Here is a 16,485-nt window from a genome sequence, read left to right on the forward strand (position 1 = left end):
CGTTGCAGCTGAAAAGAGGAAATCGGAGAAACCAGGGGAAGAGTCTTGAGGAGATCATTTGCATATTCCCAGTGCCTTCTGGGATAAGTGAAGAGTCTCCGCGAGCTCAACGATCACTGGGTTTTGGCCGTTGCAGCTGAAAAGAGGAAATCGGAGAAACCAGGGGAAGAGTCTTGAGGAGATCATTTGCATATTCCCAGTGCCTTCTGGGATAAGTGAAGAGTCTCCGCGAGCTCAACGATCACTGGGTTTTGGCCGTTGCAGCTGAAAAGAGGAAATCGGAGAAACCAGGGGAAGAGTCTTGAGGAGATCATATGCATATTCCCAGTGCCTTCTGGGATAAGTGAAGAGTCTCCGCGAGCTCAACGATCACTGGGTTTTGGCCGTTGCAGCTGAAAAGAGGAAATCGGAGAAACCAGGGGAAGAGTCTTGAGGAGATCATTTGCATATTCCCAGTGCCTTCTGGGATAAGTGAAGAGTCTCCGCGAGCTCAACGATCACTGGGTTTTGGCCGTTGCAGCTGAAAAGAGGAAATCGGAGAAACCAGGGGAAGAGTCTTGAGGAGATCATTTGCATATTCCCAGTGCCTTCTGGGATAAGTGAAGAGTCTCCGCGAGCTCAACGATCACTGGGTTTTGGCCGTTGCAGCTGAAAAGAGGAAATCGGAGAAACCAGGGGAAGAGTCTTGAGGAGATCATTTGCATATTCCCAGTGCCTTCTGGGATAAGTGAAGAGTCTCCGCGAGCTCAACGATCACTGGGTTTTGGCCGTTGATCGTTGCGCGAATTTTGGCTCATCTTTCATCTTTTTAAGAAATCTCAAGATGGAAGAGGCCAGGAGCCATTTGGTGAGCTGCATTTCTTGCTACATGTTCACAGATTTACCAGTGGAAAAGCCAAACTTCACATGCCACAAATGCAAGCTTGTGTCCCTGTTGGAGGAAAAGTTGCAAAATCTCGAAGAGAGGTTAGCTACGTTGAAGATCATTGAGGAAGGTGAAGAGTTCTTGGACAGAGCAGAATTATCTCTTCATGTTACAGAAAGAGAAGAAATTCGAAGTGCACCTGAAGAAACAGAGGATTGGAGACATGTGACCCAGAGAAGCAGGAGGATCAGGAGGCAGTCAGCACCCATACTGCTCAGAAACCAGTACCAGGCTCTCACGCAGGAAAACGATGAAGAAATACATCAGGATAAGACTTTGCCAACAAACAGCAACCTTGTACGCCTTCAGAGTCCTCCTGGATGGAGAAAGAAAAATGTTGTGAAGAAGAAACGGAGAGTGGTGGTCATGGGGGATTCCCTGTTGAGAGGAACAGAGGCCGCTATCTGCAGACCGGATATAACTTCAAGAGAAATGTGCTGTCTTCCAGGTGCAAAAATTAAAGATGTGTCTGACAGGATATCAGGACTCTTCAGACCTACAGATGACTACCCATTCCTGCTACTACATGTGGGGACAAATGACACCGCAAGAAACGACCTGGAAACCTTCTGCAGAGACTTTGAAGACTTAGGCAAGAAAGTGAAAGAACTGGGAGCGCAGGTGGTCTTCTCTTCCATCCTCCCAGTGGATGGCCATGGAACAAGGAGGTGGAATAAGATTCTGCAGGTGAACAACTGGCTACGTCGATGGTGCCGTCAGCAACGATTTGGATTTCTGGATCACGGAGTGAACTACTTATACGATGGACTACTTGCTAGAGATGGGGTGCACCTTACGAAGACTGGAAAGCAGGTATTTGGAAGTCGCCTTGCTACACTTGTAAGGAGAGCTTTAAACTAGAACAACATGGGAAGGGAAGCAAAAGACCAGAAAAAGCCATACACCTGACAAATGCTACTGAGAACTCTGCTATTAGAAGTGGAAAGGAAGAACAAAGACGAAAGAATCTAATTAAAAAAAATATTGGAGAAAGAGAAACCAATCACAAACTAAAATGTTTCTATACTAATGCACAAAGCATGGGCAACAAACAAGGAGAATTGGAACTACTAACACAGGAAAAGAAATATGATGTCATTGGAATCACTGAAACTTGGTGGGACAATACACATGATTGGAATACAAGACTAGAAGGATACAACTTATTTGCAAGAAACAGACTTGATAAACGAGGAGGGGGTGTCGCATTGTATGTTAGAAATGCGTATATCTGCACAGAGATTGAAGCTTCAGAGACTGGGAGTTCTGTGGAAACTGTTTGGGTAAGAATACAAGGACAGAACAATGGAAAGGACACCATTGTAGGCATTTACTACAGGCCGCCTGTGCAAGCTGAAGATATGGATGAACTCTTTATGCATCAAATGGCCAAGTTCTCCAAAAAATATGACATAGTTGTCATGGGAGATTTCAACTATCCAGACATTTGTTGGGAATCTCTCTCAGGCAAAACTAACAGGTCAAGGAAATTCTTATCCTCTCTTGCTGACAACTTTATCTTCCAAAAGGTAAAGGAGAAAACAAGGGGAACTGCTACCTTGGATCTAATCCTTATAAACAGGGAGGAAATGGTTGAGGAGGTAAAAGTGGCTGGGACCCTAGGAGGTAGCGACCATGCTATTTTAGAATTTTGGATAACTAGAGGCGGAAGACCTGTGAAGACTCAGACGTCAAGGTTAGATTTCAGAAAGGCAGATTTTAAGGGATTCAGAAAGAGAATTGGAGGGATCCAATGGCTGGATATCCTTAAAGACAAAAATGTCCAGGAAGGATGGGAAATCTTGAAAAATGAAATTCTCAAAGCACAGTTGTTAACAATTCCGAAAAGAGGGAAGAATAGGAAGCATTTAAGGAAACCAGGATGGATGAACACAGAACTTAAGCACATGCTAAAAAGGAAGCAAAAAATGTTTATAAAATGGAAAGAAGGAGGCATATCTAAAGAAGAATATAATGCTGTCTGCAGAACCTGCAAGGCACAAATCAGATTATCTAAAGCTGAAAATGAATTGAGGCTTGCAAGAGATGTCAAAAGCAATAATAAAGGATTTTGGGGATATGTCAAAAGTAAAAGAAAAGTCAAAGATGCTATAGGATTTTTACAGGATGAAAATGATGAAATGGTAAGACAGGATGTTGAGAAGGCTGAACTTTTAAATTCCTATTTTGCATCTGTTTTCTCTCAGAAAGGAAATGTAACATCAACTGTTCTTCCCTGTCCTATTAAGGGAATAGAAGAATCCAGGATATCTATAAACAGAAAGATAGTGAGGAAACACTTAGCTAACCTAAATGTATTCAAGTCTCCAGGTCCAGATGAATTACACCCCAGAGTACTGAAGGAGATAGCAGAAGAAATTTTTGAACCCCTCTCCATAATCTTTGAAAATTCTTGGAGAACAGGAGAAGTGCCAGAAGACTGGAGAAGAGCAAATGTTGTTCCTATCTTCAAAAAGGGGAAGAAGGTGGACCCAGGCAACTATAGGCCGGTGAGTCTGACTTCTATACCAGGAAAGATCTTTGAACAAATTATTAAACAACATGTATGTCAATACCTGGATAAGAATGAAGTGATTAAACAGAGTCAGCATGGGTTTGTAACTAATAAGTCATGTCAGACTAATTTAATTTCCTTCTATGATGGTATTACTGATTGGGTGGATCAAGGAAATGCTGTAGATATAGTATATCTTGACTTCAGCAAAGCATTTGACAAAGTCTCTCATACAATCCTTATTGAAAAAATGACTAAGTATGGAATGGACAAGGCAACTGTTAGGTGGATTCATAACTGGCTTAGTGATCGGACCCAAAGAGTGGTCGTAAATGGCTGCACATCCAGTTGGAAGAATGTCTCAAGTGGGGTACCACAGGGCTCTGTCCTGGGCCCTGTATTGTTCAACATCTTTATCAACGATTTAGATGAAGGAATTGAGGGTAAACTGATTAAATTTGCTGATGACACAAAGCTAGGAGGGATAGCTAATACTAGAGAAGAGAGAGAGAGGATTCAAAAAGATTTAAATAAACTGGAGAAGTGGGCAGCAACTAACAGAATGGTTTTTAACAGGGAGAAATGCAAAGTACTACATCTGGGCAATAAAAATGAAAAAAGCATATATAGAATGGGAGGAATAGGGCTAAGTGACAGCACATGTGAAAAAGACTTGGGTATACTAATAGATCACAGACTGAATATGAGTCAACAGTGTGATGCAGCAGCAAAAAAGGCAAATGCAATTCTAGGATGTATTAACAGAAGCATACAGTCTAGATCACGTGAAGTAATTATTTCCCTCTACTCCTCTTTGGTCAGACCTCATCTGGAATATTGTGTCCAATTTTGGGCACCACATTTTAAAAAAGACATCAACAAACTGGAGCAAGTTCAGAAAAGAGCGACCAGAATGGTGACCGGTCTGCAAACCCTGTCTTATGAGGAAAGGTTGCAGGATTTGGGAATGTTTAGTTTGCAAAAGAGAAGACTGAGAGGAGACTTAATAGCTGTCTACAAATATCTAAAGGGCTGTCACATTGTAGAAGGATCAACTTTATTCTCATTTGCACAAGGAAAGACTAGAAGCAATGGGATGAAGCTGAATGGGAGGAGACACAGATTAGATATTAGAAAAAACTTTTTGACAGTTAGAGTGATCAATGAGTGGAACAGGCTGCCACGAGAAGTGGTGAGTTCTCCTTCAATGGAAGTCTTCAAACAGAGGCTGGACAGACATCTAACTGGGATGATTTAGCGAATCCTGCTTTGAGCAGGGGGTTGGACCAGATGGCCCAGGAGGTCCCTTCCAACTCTACGATTCTATGATTCTATGATTCTATGATTCTATGATTCTATGATACAATTGAGGGCCCTGCAATAGGGAGCGGGGACATGGAGACCTCCTGCACTCCCCTGAGTCAATGTCTCTACACTCCTGACAGTCCCTAGGCAGGTTCCGCACCTGGCGACGAGCAGGATACCTAAAAACCCTAGCTCGCCCTGCACCTATCCCTTTCTAATGAATTGGATGGTGCAGAAACTAATCCCACCACTGCACTAAAACATACATAAGGAAAGTTACAAACAGGGAAAAACCACTTAGCTTTGCTCTGTTGCTATTGCTCCCAGCAACAGAGTCCAGTACCTGAGTGCAGCTTTCCTCCTGAATAGCTGCTACTTCACCAAAGCTCTGTCAGAGCTGCAAGGAACTCCTCACTGTTGCTCCTTCCACACCAGGACTCTGACTGAGCTGCGAGGAACTCTTCTCTAGCTCCTTCCTCCCCCAAGGATGGTTGGAAATGACCAATATCACCAACAGTGAGTGAGACCACCTGACTCTCCTTTATAGGCAAGAGCCAGAGCAATCACACCTGCTAGTGATTCCTGTGTAATAAGACTAGCCTCCAAAACTAGAACTAAAGACACCACTGTGTAATGACCCTAATGGCCACCGGGGGCAAAACTAACTTTAAGCAACCGGCTTAAGGGAAAAAAGTTACATGTGCTTTTATCTGTCACAACCCAGCATGGATCATGACAGTACCCTCCCTCAATGAGGGGCCTCATTGAGGGCATGCACCAACATTTTAGTAGATTCAAGCTTAAGGAAAGGATGAATTCTAGAAATATTTTTGAATTGGAGGTGCCAAGAGGTAATGAGGTCTTAGATATGGAGTTTGAAGGACACAAAAGAGTCAAGGGTTACACAGATACAGGGGAATGAATTAGGTAATTTATAGTGATATATACACTCACTGGCCACTTTATTAGGTACACCTGTCCAACTGTGTGTTAAGACTTTATTTCTAATCAGCCAATCACATGGCGGCAACTCAGTGCATTTAGGCATGTAGACATGGTCAAGACAATCTCCTGCAGTTCAAACCGAGCATCAGTATGGGGAAGAAAGGTGATTTGAGTGCCTTTGAACGTGGCATGATTGTTGGTGCCAGAAGGGCTGGTCTGAGAATTTCAGAAACTGCTGATCTACTGGGATTTTCACGCACAACCATCTCTAGGGTTTACAGAGAATGGTCCGAAAAAGAAAAAAAATCCAGTGAGCGGCAGTTCTGTGGCCGGAAATGCCATGTTGATGCCAGAGGTCAGAGGAGAATGGGCAGACTGGTTCGAGCTGATAGAAAGGCAACAGTGACTCAAATTGCCACCCGTTAGAACCAAGGTAGGCAGAAGAGCATCTCTGAACGCACAGTGCGTCGAACTTTGAGGCAGATGGGCTACAGCAGCAGAAGACCACACTGGGTACCACTCCTCTCAGCTAAGAACAGGAAACTGAGGCTACAATTTGCACAAGCTCATCGAAATTGGACAGTAGAAGATTGGAAAAACGTTGCCTGGTCTGATGAGTCTCGATTTCTGCTGCGACATTCGGATGGTAGGGTCAGAATTTGGCGTAAACAACATGAAAGCATGGATCCATCCTGCCTTGTATCAACGGTTCAGGCTGGTGGTGGTGGTGTCATGGTGTGGGGAATTTTTTCTGGGCACTCTTTGGGCCCCTTGGTACCAATTGAGCATCGTTGCAACGCCACAGCCTACCTGAGTATTGTTGCTGACCATGTCCATCCCTTTATGACCACAATGTACCCAACATCTGATGGCTACTTTCAGCAGGATAATGCGCCATGTCATAAAGCTCGAATCATCTCAGATTGGTTTCTTGAACATGACAATGAGTTTACTGTACTCAAATGGCCTCCTCAGTCACCAGATCTCAATCCAATAGAGCATCTTTGGGATGTGGTGGAACGGGAGATTCGCATCAGGGATGTGCAGCCGACAAATCTGCGCCAACTGTGTGATGCCATCATGTCAATATGGTCCAAAATCTCTGAGGAATGCTTCCAGCACCTTGTTGAATCTCTGCCACGAAGAATTGAGGCAGTTCTGAAGGCAAAAGGGGGTCCAACCCCTTACTAGCATGGTGTACCTAATAAAGTGGCCAGTGAGTGTAGATCTAATAAGGCGTCTGATTGAGATGGAGGAATGATGATGAGTTTGGTTTTGTCAGCATAGAGTTTTAGAAAACTTGATGAGAAGGAGGATGTGTCTTATAGACACTCTGGGATTCTAAAAAGCAGAGAGGTGACATCTGGTCCAAACAGGCATATGTGAGTGTCATCGACATATACGTGTTATTGGAAGCCATGGGAATTTATGAGTTGTCCCAGACCAAAAGTAAAGATGGAGAAGAGTAGGGGGTCTATGAACAGAGTTTTGAGGTACACCCACAGAGAGAGGGTGGGATGAGGAGTAAAGTATGTGAATGGGAGGTGCTAAATGTGCAGTTAACAAGGAAAAGCAGGAGAGGGCAAGATCTTTGATGCTAAAGAAAAGGTGATCCACTGTGTCAAAGGCAGAGAACAGGACTAAAAGTAGGAGTATAGAAATTGTTTGATATCTTTGGAGGTTAGTAAATCATTTGTAACTTTGGTTAAGGAGGTTTTAGTGGAGTGTTGGAGATGGAAGCCAGATTGTAGGTTTTGGAAGAGTGAGTTAGATGAGAGGTTAGATGAAAGTTCAATGTAGATGTGCTGTTTGAGGATTTTGATTGTGAACGTGAGTAGTAATATGAGGAGATAACTACACATTGAGGTTTGGTTAAATGATAGCTTCATTAAAATGGGTGAGATTGATGTATGCGTCATACATTTTTCATGGATCCTTTACAATTATTAAGATAGAAAACTGTATTTGACCTTAATTAGTTATTAAATTGTTCATGGAAAAAAACGTATGTCATATGGATGTACAAAATGAATATGAAAAAGTACAGATGGAACACATTACGGATATAAAATTATTTTATTTAAAGTATGAAAAATGGAAAATATGGCATACCCTTTTCTGAACCTGGCCTTGACTAACTATATCTCAAGCTCCATAGATGTGCATCACAAGTAATAACCTTAAGGAGAAGCTGTCATCAGGATTTAACAACCCAAAATAATGGGATGTACGTAAATCCATACCTTTCTTGTTAAAATGTATTTTACTGTCTGAGAGGAATTCATAATTGAAATTGTATGCTAATGAGTTGTAAGTGGGGGTGTTAGGGGCAGGACACTTACAGTATAATTCTCCTTCCCACTCTCCCTATCACTCCCCACTGCCTGCCTCCAGTGTCTGAGTAAAACATGATTAACCTATCAGACAGTAGACAGGAAGAGGGCAGGGAATTGGGGGAGGGGCAGGACGGCTGTAAGTGCACTGCTCCACCTATTGCATTTGAAAGCATTAGCATGCAAATTCCACTATGGAGTTCTCTAAAAAAGCAAAATGTATTTCTACAAGAAAATTAGCAATTTAAATCAGCTTTATAACACCTTTACATACATACCATTAGTTTGGAGTATAAAATCCTGATGACATGTTCCCTTTAATCATAGATTTCACTTTGGCACTGTATCAGATCGACTCTCCATAGATGACACTGAAATAATTGAGATGAAGTAAAATGAAGCCTGGATAGCGACTCCAGCAATATGTTTTGGAATTATTACAGTTAGATCAGCTCCTAATAGGCTATATAAGATACTATACACACTGGGTGGTATACAGTCTCTTTAAATTTGTATTATGAATCTGTAGACACTCCAATGATCTTTTCTGGAGTGTTTTTCTATGTAAGAATACAGTATATATGTAATACAGCATGCAATAGAGGGTGTAATTATTTATATTTCGGTTTCTTCCACATCCTGTGAGACAACCTCTTTATACAATTGGATCTGGAATACAGCAGTGTGAATGTGACCTTAAGAGTTTGTTATAGAAAACCTGAAATGCATCCTGTATATATCCAGGTGTATGTGTAAAAATACAAAGTCTCCTGCAGAAATTCATTTTAAAACCATAACTACAAAAATATTTCTGTCTTGGATTCCAATATGTGAATCGGAAAAAGACATAATAATGGGACATACAGTATTTGCATGTTTTTTCCTTTACTTACACTTTTGTTTTAGTCTTTTTACTTTCCAAAGTTTTATTCTTTTTCAAAACAAAACAGAACAAGACAATAACATTGAGTCATTAATTGATAGTCTTTTTAAACTCTTGTTCCAATATCAAGATTTTTAATTATTTGCAAATGTTTTTGTTGATTTTTTTATATTTTTCTTCTATTTTTAACATGCTGCTTTTCAGAAAAAAAATGATTTTTTTTTTCACACTCCAGTTGCTGGAGCCATAAACATTGTTTTTCCTGAAGTAATCTGGAAAGGAAAGCAATGGGGTCAACAAGCCCAATTAGAGATATACAGTACCTGTCAGCAAAATGTGCCCTGTTAGGCCTCTTTCACACATTCATGACACTGACACACATAGACCCATTCAAATGAATGGGTCTGTGCACATGTCAGTGTATTTCAACGGACCTTGTATCCGTGTGCCCCATATGTAGACATAGAAATGTCCGTTTTTTACCGTCAGCATGGACGGGAAAACATCCCGCACACGTGCACATGGAGAGCACACATTGCTGTCCTCTGTGTGATATGTGTCGGCACCAGGGAAGAAGCGCTACATTAAGCGCTGTTCCCCGGCGGCAGGTGCAGAAGACAGCTCTCATTATTCTCCCCTGCTCTGCCAGCGATCGGTGCGAGCAGAGGAAAATGACGAGAGTTATATTAAAGTCCGAACAATGACAGCAGGTGGAGGCTTTTGGGACTATTATTTGGGACTATTATTCCAATCATCCGACACCTGCTGCTGCTAATAACTGTGACAGCAGTAGCGGATGATCGAGGTATTCCTCAGTCGCTGCCTGAGATGTAACAAAATAAATGAATGAAAAGCCTGAAGTGGGTTCCCCTCAGCAGATCACCATGAGAATTTATCTCGGTGATCTGCTGTGAAGACACTGCGCTTGAACTGTGGTGACCTCATCACTGGCATTTTCCCATGGTCCTGAGGTCACCGCAGTTCAGGCCAGTTGGTATCGCAGTCTCTGTGACATCACTGAAGCTACGCTCACAGCATCTCATTCACCAGTGGTTTCCAGCCTGGACGGTCGCATATTGGCACCATCCAGGTTGAAAGCTATTTAGCTCCCAGACATTGATTACGGCGTGGGACAGAATGACGGACAGGTATGGTATATTGTTGTTTTTTTAAATTTATTTTTATTACAGGAGATCGAGGGCTTTGCTGGAATTAGGCGAAGCAGTAAGTATGGTTTAATTGAGAATATTAAAGGAGTCTGTATCATTTTTTCAACTAAAGGATTATATTCTGGCTGTGTCTTTATTTAAGATATAACTATAGGATTAATAAAGGAGAGGTGTCTTATCTCCATTCCTAAGCCGTGGGTCACCTGACAATACAAAAGTGACAGCAACCTCACAAATTTTACCCCACTTGCCACCGCTACAGGGCAAGTGGGAAGAGCTGGGCAAAGCACCAGAATTGGTGCACCTAATAGATGCGCCTTTTCTTGGCAGCTGCTGGCTGCTGTTTTTAGGCTGGGGAGGCAATATTGATGGCCCCTTAGCAGCCTGAGAATACCAGCTGCCAGCTGTGAGCTTTAGCAAGGCTGGTTGTCAAAAATGGGGGGACCCCACGCCGTTTTTTAAAATTATTTATTTAAATAATTAAAAAACAGCATGGGGACCCCTCTATTCTTGATAGCCATCCTTGCTGAAACTGACATTTGAGGGTTGCAGCCCCCAGCTCTGAGTTTTGCCTGGTTGGCTTAAGAAAATAGGGGGGAACCCACGTCGGGTTTTGTATTCATTTATTTCATTAGATCGCATGTGGCGGCTGAGGAATACCCTGATCATCTGCTCCTGCTGGCAGCAGGTGTCGGATAATGGGAGTAAGAGTCCCAAAAGCCCCCACCTGCTGTCATCATTCGGACTTTAATATAACTCTCATCATTCTCCTCTGCTCGCGCCGCTCACCGGCAGAGCAGGGGAGAATGATAAGAGTCGTCTTCAGCACCTGCTGCTGGGGAACAGGGCTTACTGTAGCGCTTCCTTCCCGGCGGCCGTCCATGTGGTACTGATGCGGCACACGGGTGACACTTGGTTACTCCACGTGTGCCGCAAGTAGTACGTTCACAACACACAGACACAAATATCTCCGATACCGTTATTTAATGTACCGTAAATAAAAGGACATGTGAAACCGGCCTTATACGTATATGGGACAAGTTGTTATATTTAATGCTACCACTGAATTTGACCCATAATGTACTGAAAAATGGGAACAATTTATGCACAAAATTAAACACAATTTCCTCATTGATATTGCAGGTAAGTTTATCAGAAAAAAACATGCCATTTTTCTGCAGGCCGGAATCACATACCTGTGTTTCATGATCTGAGTACGAACTGTGATGTACAGTCACGGACTGGCAGCGTTTTCCTGACCCGAACTCAACAGCCATATAATAGCCTATCAGAATGTTGAGGGTTGAGTAAGGAGATTCGCGTTGGGTCCTTGCATCATGGTCTGTACTTAGACCGCAAAACACACATATATGAATTAGACTTTAATATAATTTCACATAAAGCATTTAAAAAAAAAAAAACTACCATTGCAGATTTTGTTGTAGTTCTTGAGCCAAAGCCGGAAGTGAGTCTAGGTGGAAAGGTAAATGCAAGTAATTTTTTTTATATTTCTATTTCATGTTTATTTTTTTTAAATTCACTTTTGACTTTAATTTTACAAAATACATAAAAAATTCTGCCACAAACAAAACTCTCCATTTAAACAAAAAAAAATACTCTATGTGATACCATTATCCTCCCCAAAATACTAATCCTGGACGAGTTGCATTAGCTTATTTATTTTGGAAGATGCATTTACTGCTCTTGTTGTCTTGGTCATATCTCTATTTATTCAGAACGTAGTATTAACAGAACATGGAAGTTGTTAATAGACTTTTAAGTTCAGAGCATAATTTGAGGTCAGAATGATCTCCGCAATAGATATTCTAGACAAAGCTAGTGGTTTTATATTCCTGTGATGTTGCTGCGTTTCTACCACGGTTCAGACTTCATGCAGGTCCTGAATGATAACAAGATAGTAAGCTGAACTATGTGTCTTGTCGAGGTTGTGGACTCTGGCGATGTATCCATTCAGAATTCTAACTACTTGCCTTGTGTTCCTTATGGGCTTCTAATGAACTACACTAGAATAATAGTCAAAAACACTTTCAAGGCAAATGTCAATTTTATTAATGTAACCGACATGTCTATTAGTAACTATCATATAGTGAGGAGTGTAAAATCAAATGGCATAAAACCATTTAAAATTGATGAAATATTGCAACATTGTTGTACAATTTCCTCCAATTGTGTTTCAAATATTACAATTCTTATAAGTATTTCTAAGGGCTTGTGCACATGACTGTATTTTTGGTCCTAGTGCCATCCGACAAAAATTGCATCGCACTCGGACCAAAGTTATTCTGTGGGGTCGTGCACATGTCCAATTTTTGCCTTGTACTGAGCAGGCCCAAAGAAAAAATCGCAGCATGCCAGAGTTGGATCAGACTATCGGATCGTACTTGGTCGTGCAAGTCAATTGAAAAAATTGGGCTGCACTCGGATGACATCTGAGTGTAGTCTGAGTTTCATGGACTTACAGAATGGAGAAGGTGGAGAAATTTTTTTCCATCTTCTCCTCATCCGAGAGCAAAACATTGGCTCACACTATGATCATGCTCTGAGAGTGTGTGATTAGCATAATCGGCCAAATACTCTTAGTTGAGACAAAATACATTGGTGGGACCCTAGACACTGCAATACATTCATATCATTGACAGGACAATAGTGTTTTTACACCGAGTGTAATTCACTTTTACTATACTGTAATGTTCTAATCAGCAGAAGTCAGTACCAAAATGCTAGATTTAGTGCCTTCATAATGATTGCTGTAGTAATCTTACAATGCTAAATGGCAGCCCAAGAAATCACATGAATTAAAGGGCTATTACCAAAATAGTCAGTTATCCCCTATTCATGGGATAGGATACAACTTACAGATCCCTGAAGGTCTGACCGCAGGGATCCTCAATAGTGATGAGCGAGTATACTCGTTACGCGGGTTTTCCCGAGCATGCTCAGGTGTCCTCCGAGTATTTTGGTGTGCTCAGAGATTTAGTTTTCCTCGTCTCAGCTGCATGATTTGTGACTTGTAGACAGGCTGAATACATGTGGGAATTCCCTAACAAACAGGCATTCCACACATGTATTCAAGCTGTCTAGCAGCCGCAAATCATGCAGATAAGACGACAAAAACTAAATCTCCGAGCACGCCAAAATACTTGGAGGAGACCCGAGCAGTGAGTATACTCGCTCATCACTAATCCTCAACAATCCTGAGAATAAAGCTCTGGTACTTAAGAACCACACTTTGCAGAGTCTGTCATGAAAAGAGAAGAAGTATCTATGCAAGAAATGGTGTCTATTGTGTATGGATCTGCCAAGAATAGTTGAGTGCTGCACTTTTTACTGTTGGTATGATGTTCCTTTTCTGAAATGTTGTTACTTCTACTCCAGATGTATGGTTAATGGCTATCACTGTGTTTCGCTGGAGTTCAAAAGCTTTAGAAACAGCTTTATAACCTTTTCCAGGCTGATAGATCGTAATTACTTTGTTTCTCATTTGTTCCAGAATTTCTTTGGATCGCGGCATGATGTCTAGCATTTGAGGATCTTTTGGTCTACTTCACTTTGTCAGATGGTCCTATTTAAGTAATTTCTTACTTGAGAACAGGCGTGGCAGTAATCAGGTCTGTGTGTGGTTAGGGAATTTGAACTCAGCTTCCCAAAGATGTGATAAACCACAGTTAAATTACATTTTAATGGGGGGGGGGGGGTAATGAATTTTTCACACAGGTCCCTGTAGGTTTGGATTTCTTTTTCCCTTAATAATAAAGACCTTCATTTAGGAACTGCATTTTGTATTTACTTCCGTTATCTTTATCTAATATTTCAATTTTTTTGGTGATCTGAAGCTTTTAAGTGTGACAAAGATGCAAAAGAATAGGAAATCGGAAAGGGCTTAAACACTTTTTCACACCACTGTATGGTGAAGAGGGAAGAGTAGAATGGAATAGGTGAAAACAATGCCTGTGTTTTTTAATTCATTAACATTCTCTAATTAAACCTTCAGAATTTATATGAAAAAGGTGAAATCAGATTGTGAAATATAATCCGTACAATTAACTATATGGAGACTGAGCACCTGAAAGTGAAATTGGAAGTTTATCTATTTTCCTCAGATATATGTCTCCTCTGTGCATCTTTTAGTAACCTTTATGGTAAATTATTTCCCGAGGCTGGATCAGGGGAAATAACAAGCAGACACTCATTGATGACGACATGCTGGCTTTAATATTAACAGTAACCGAATATTGGGTCTAGTAGCAGTGCCCCTGAACACAGTCATGGGAGGAAGAGCCAATAATTGCTAAACCCCCAGCTGAACCAGTTATATTTTTAGCACATTTTATTTTGTAAGAATGACACTATTGATGATAGCGACTCTGACACCAACAGTGCCAATATGACCTAAAATAACTACAAACATGACGCTGCTGAGTAGGACATTATATTATCGGAGTTTGTAGTATGACTCTCGAGCAAGTTTCTGAAATCTGTAACCACCACATATTTAATTTGCAATGTAAATTTATTTACGTCTATACAGTACTTATTCCCACCGGCCACCCTGACAAGACCTTGACAAAGTTTCACTTAGCAAAATGGAATACCTATGCACGGAGTGTAACCGGCTTTGTCTATGAACTGCTAATTACTATTGAACCTGGATATTTCATATGCAATTGTTGCCATGAATTTCTCTAAGTGATTAGTAAAGTGGCAGTGAACTGCACAGTAGCTTAGTACTATAGCTAGTGCTACTTCTTTGCTTACTTCTGGCAAAAAAATCACTCCATGGCTTTTCAGATTCTTAACCTTATTAAATTCTGACCACTGTCACGTTATGAGGTCATAACTAGAGATGAGTGAATATGTTCGGGTCCCTGCTTATTTGGCACGATATAGCACTTACTGAATAAGCTACAGCAGGAACCCCGATACATGGAGTGTGCCGGCTGAACACATGCATGGGGAGCCTGTGTGTTGGGCTCTCCATGCATGTGTTGTGACTGTCACACAGCTGCGGAGCTGGACAGCTGATCAGCCGGAGCGCTCCATGCATCCAGGTTCCTTCTGTAGTTTATTCAGTAAGTGCTATAGCTTGCCGAATAATCAGGTACCCGAACATATTCGCTCATCTCTAGTCATAACTCTGGAATGATTCAATGGATCCCACTGATTCTGAGATTGTTTTTTCATGACTTATTGTACTTTATGGTAGTGGTAAAATTTCTTTGACATGGCTTACGTTTATATGTGAAATAATTGGAAATTTGCCAAAAATTTAGAAAATTTTGCAATTTTCAAATTTAGTTTTTATGCCCTTATATCAAAGTCGTGTCACACAACATAGTTATTAAATAACACTGCCCACATGTCTACTTTGCTTCAGCACAACCCCTTAACGACCAGAAGTATTATTGTTTTTATTTTTTGCTCCTCTTCTTCCCAGAGCCATAACTTTTTTATTTTTAGGTCAAAATGGGTATGCGAGGGCTTGTTTTTTGCAGGACAAGATGTACTTTTGAACAACAGCATTGGTTTTAACATATCGTATACTGGAAAATGGGAAAAAAAATTTCAAGTGTGGAGAAATTGCAAAAAAGTGCAATCCCACAGTTTTGTTTTTCAACCATATTCACTAAATGCTAAAACTGACCTGCCATTACGAGTTCATAGACACCAAATATGTCTAGGTTCTTTTTTATTTAAGTGGTGAAAAAAATCCAAAGTTTATTAAAAATAAAAATTGCGCCATTTTCCGATACCCGTAGCATCTCAATTTTTCATGATCTCGGGTTGGGTGAGGGCTTATTTTTGTGTGCTGAGCTGACATTTTTAATAATACCATTTTGGTGCTGATGCGATCTTTTGACCACCTGTTATTGCATTTTAATGCAATGTTTCGGTGACCAAAAAAGCTTAATTCTGGCATTTTGACTTTTTCTCTTGTTTCGTGGCGCTCATTGCAATCTGGCAGTGACAATCATAGAGGTCTTCTGAAGACCATTGGTTGTCATGCCAACCCATTGGTGACCTGCAATCAAGTAATGGGGTCACCGATGGGTGGGATTTCTGGCGCGCTTTCCGGAAGCGCGAGTTAAATGCTGCTGTTAGCGTAGAACGCAGGATAAATGTGCGCCGAGCCTTACTGCGATCTTTGTGAGGCAGAATGAAAAAATCAACAGCAGGTGAAGAATGGGTTTAAACTATTTTTTACACCGTTCCTCATGTTGTGTAAGTGATTACAGTGCCTTGCGAAAGTATTCGGCCCCCCTGGAACTTTTCAACCTTTTCCCACATATCATACTTCAAACGTAAAGATGCCAAATGTACATTTTTGGTGAAGAATCAACAACAAGTGGGACACAATTGTGAAGTTGAATGAAATTTATTGGTTATAGAAT

Source organism: Dendrobates tinctorius, unplaced genomic scaffold, assembly GCF_039654945.1.
Source record: "Dendrobates tinctorius isolate UK_male_01 unplaced genomic scaffold, ASM3965494v1 ptg000003l, whole genome shotgun sequence".
In the NCBI taxonomy this organism is placed as follows: Eukaryota; Metazoa; Chordata; class Amphibia; order Anura; family Dendrobatidae; genus Dendrobates; species Dendrobates tinctorius.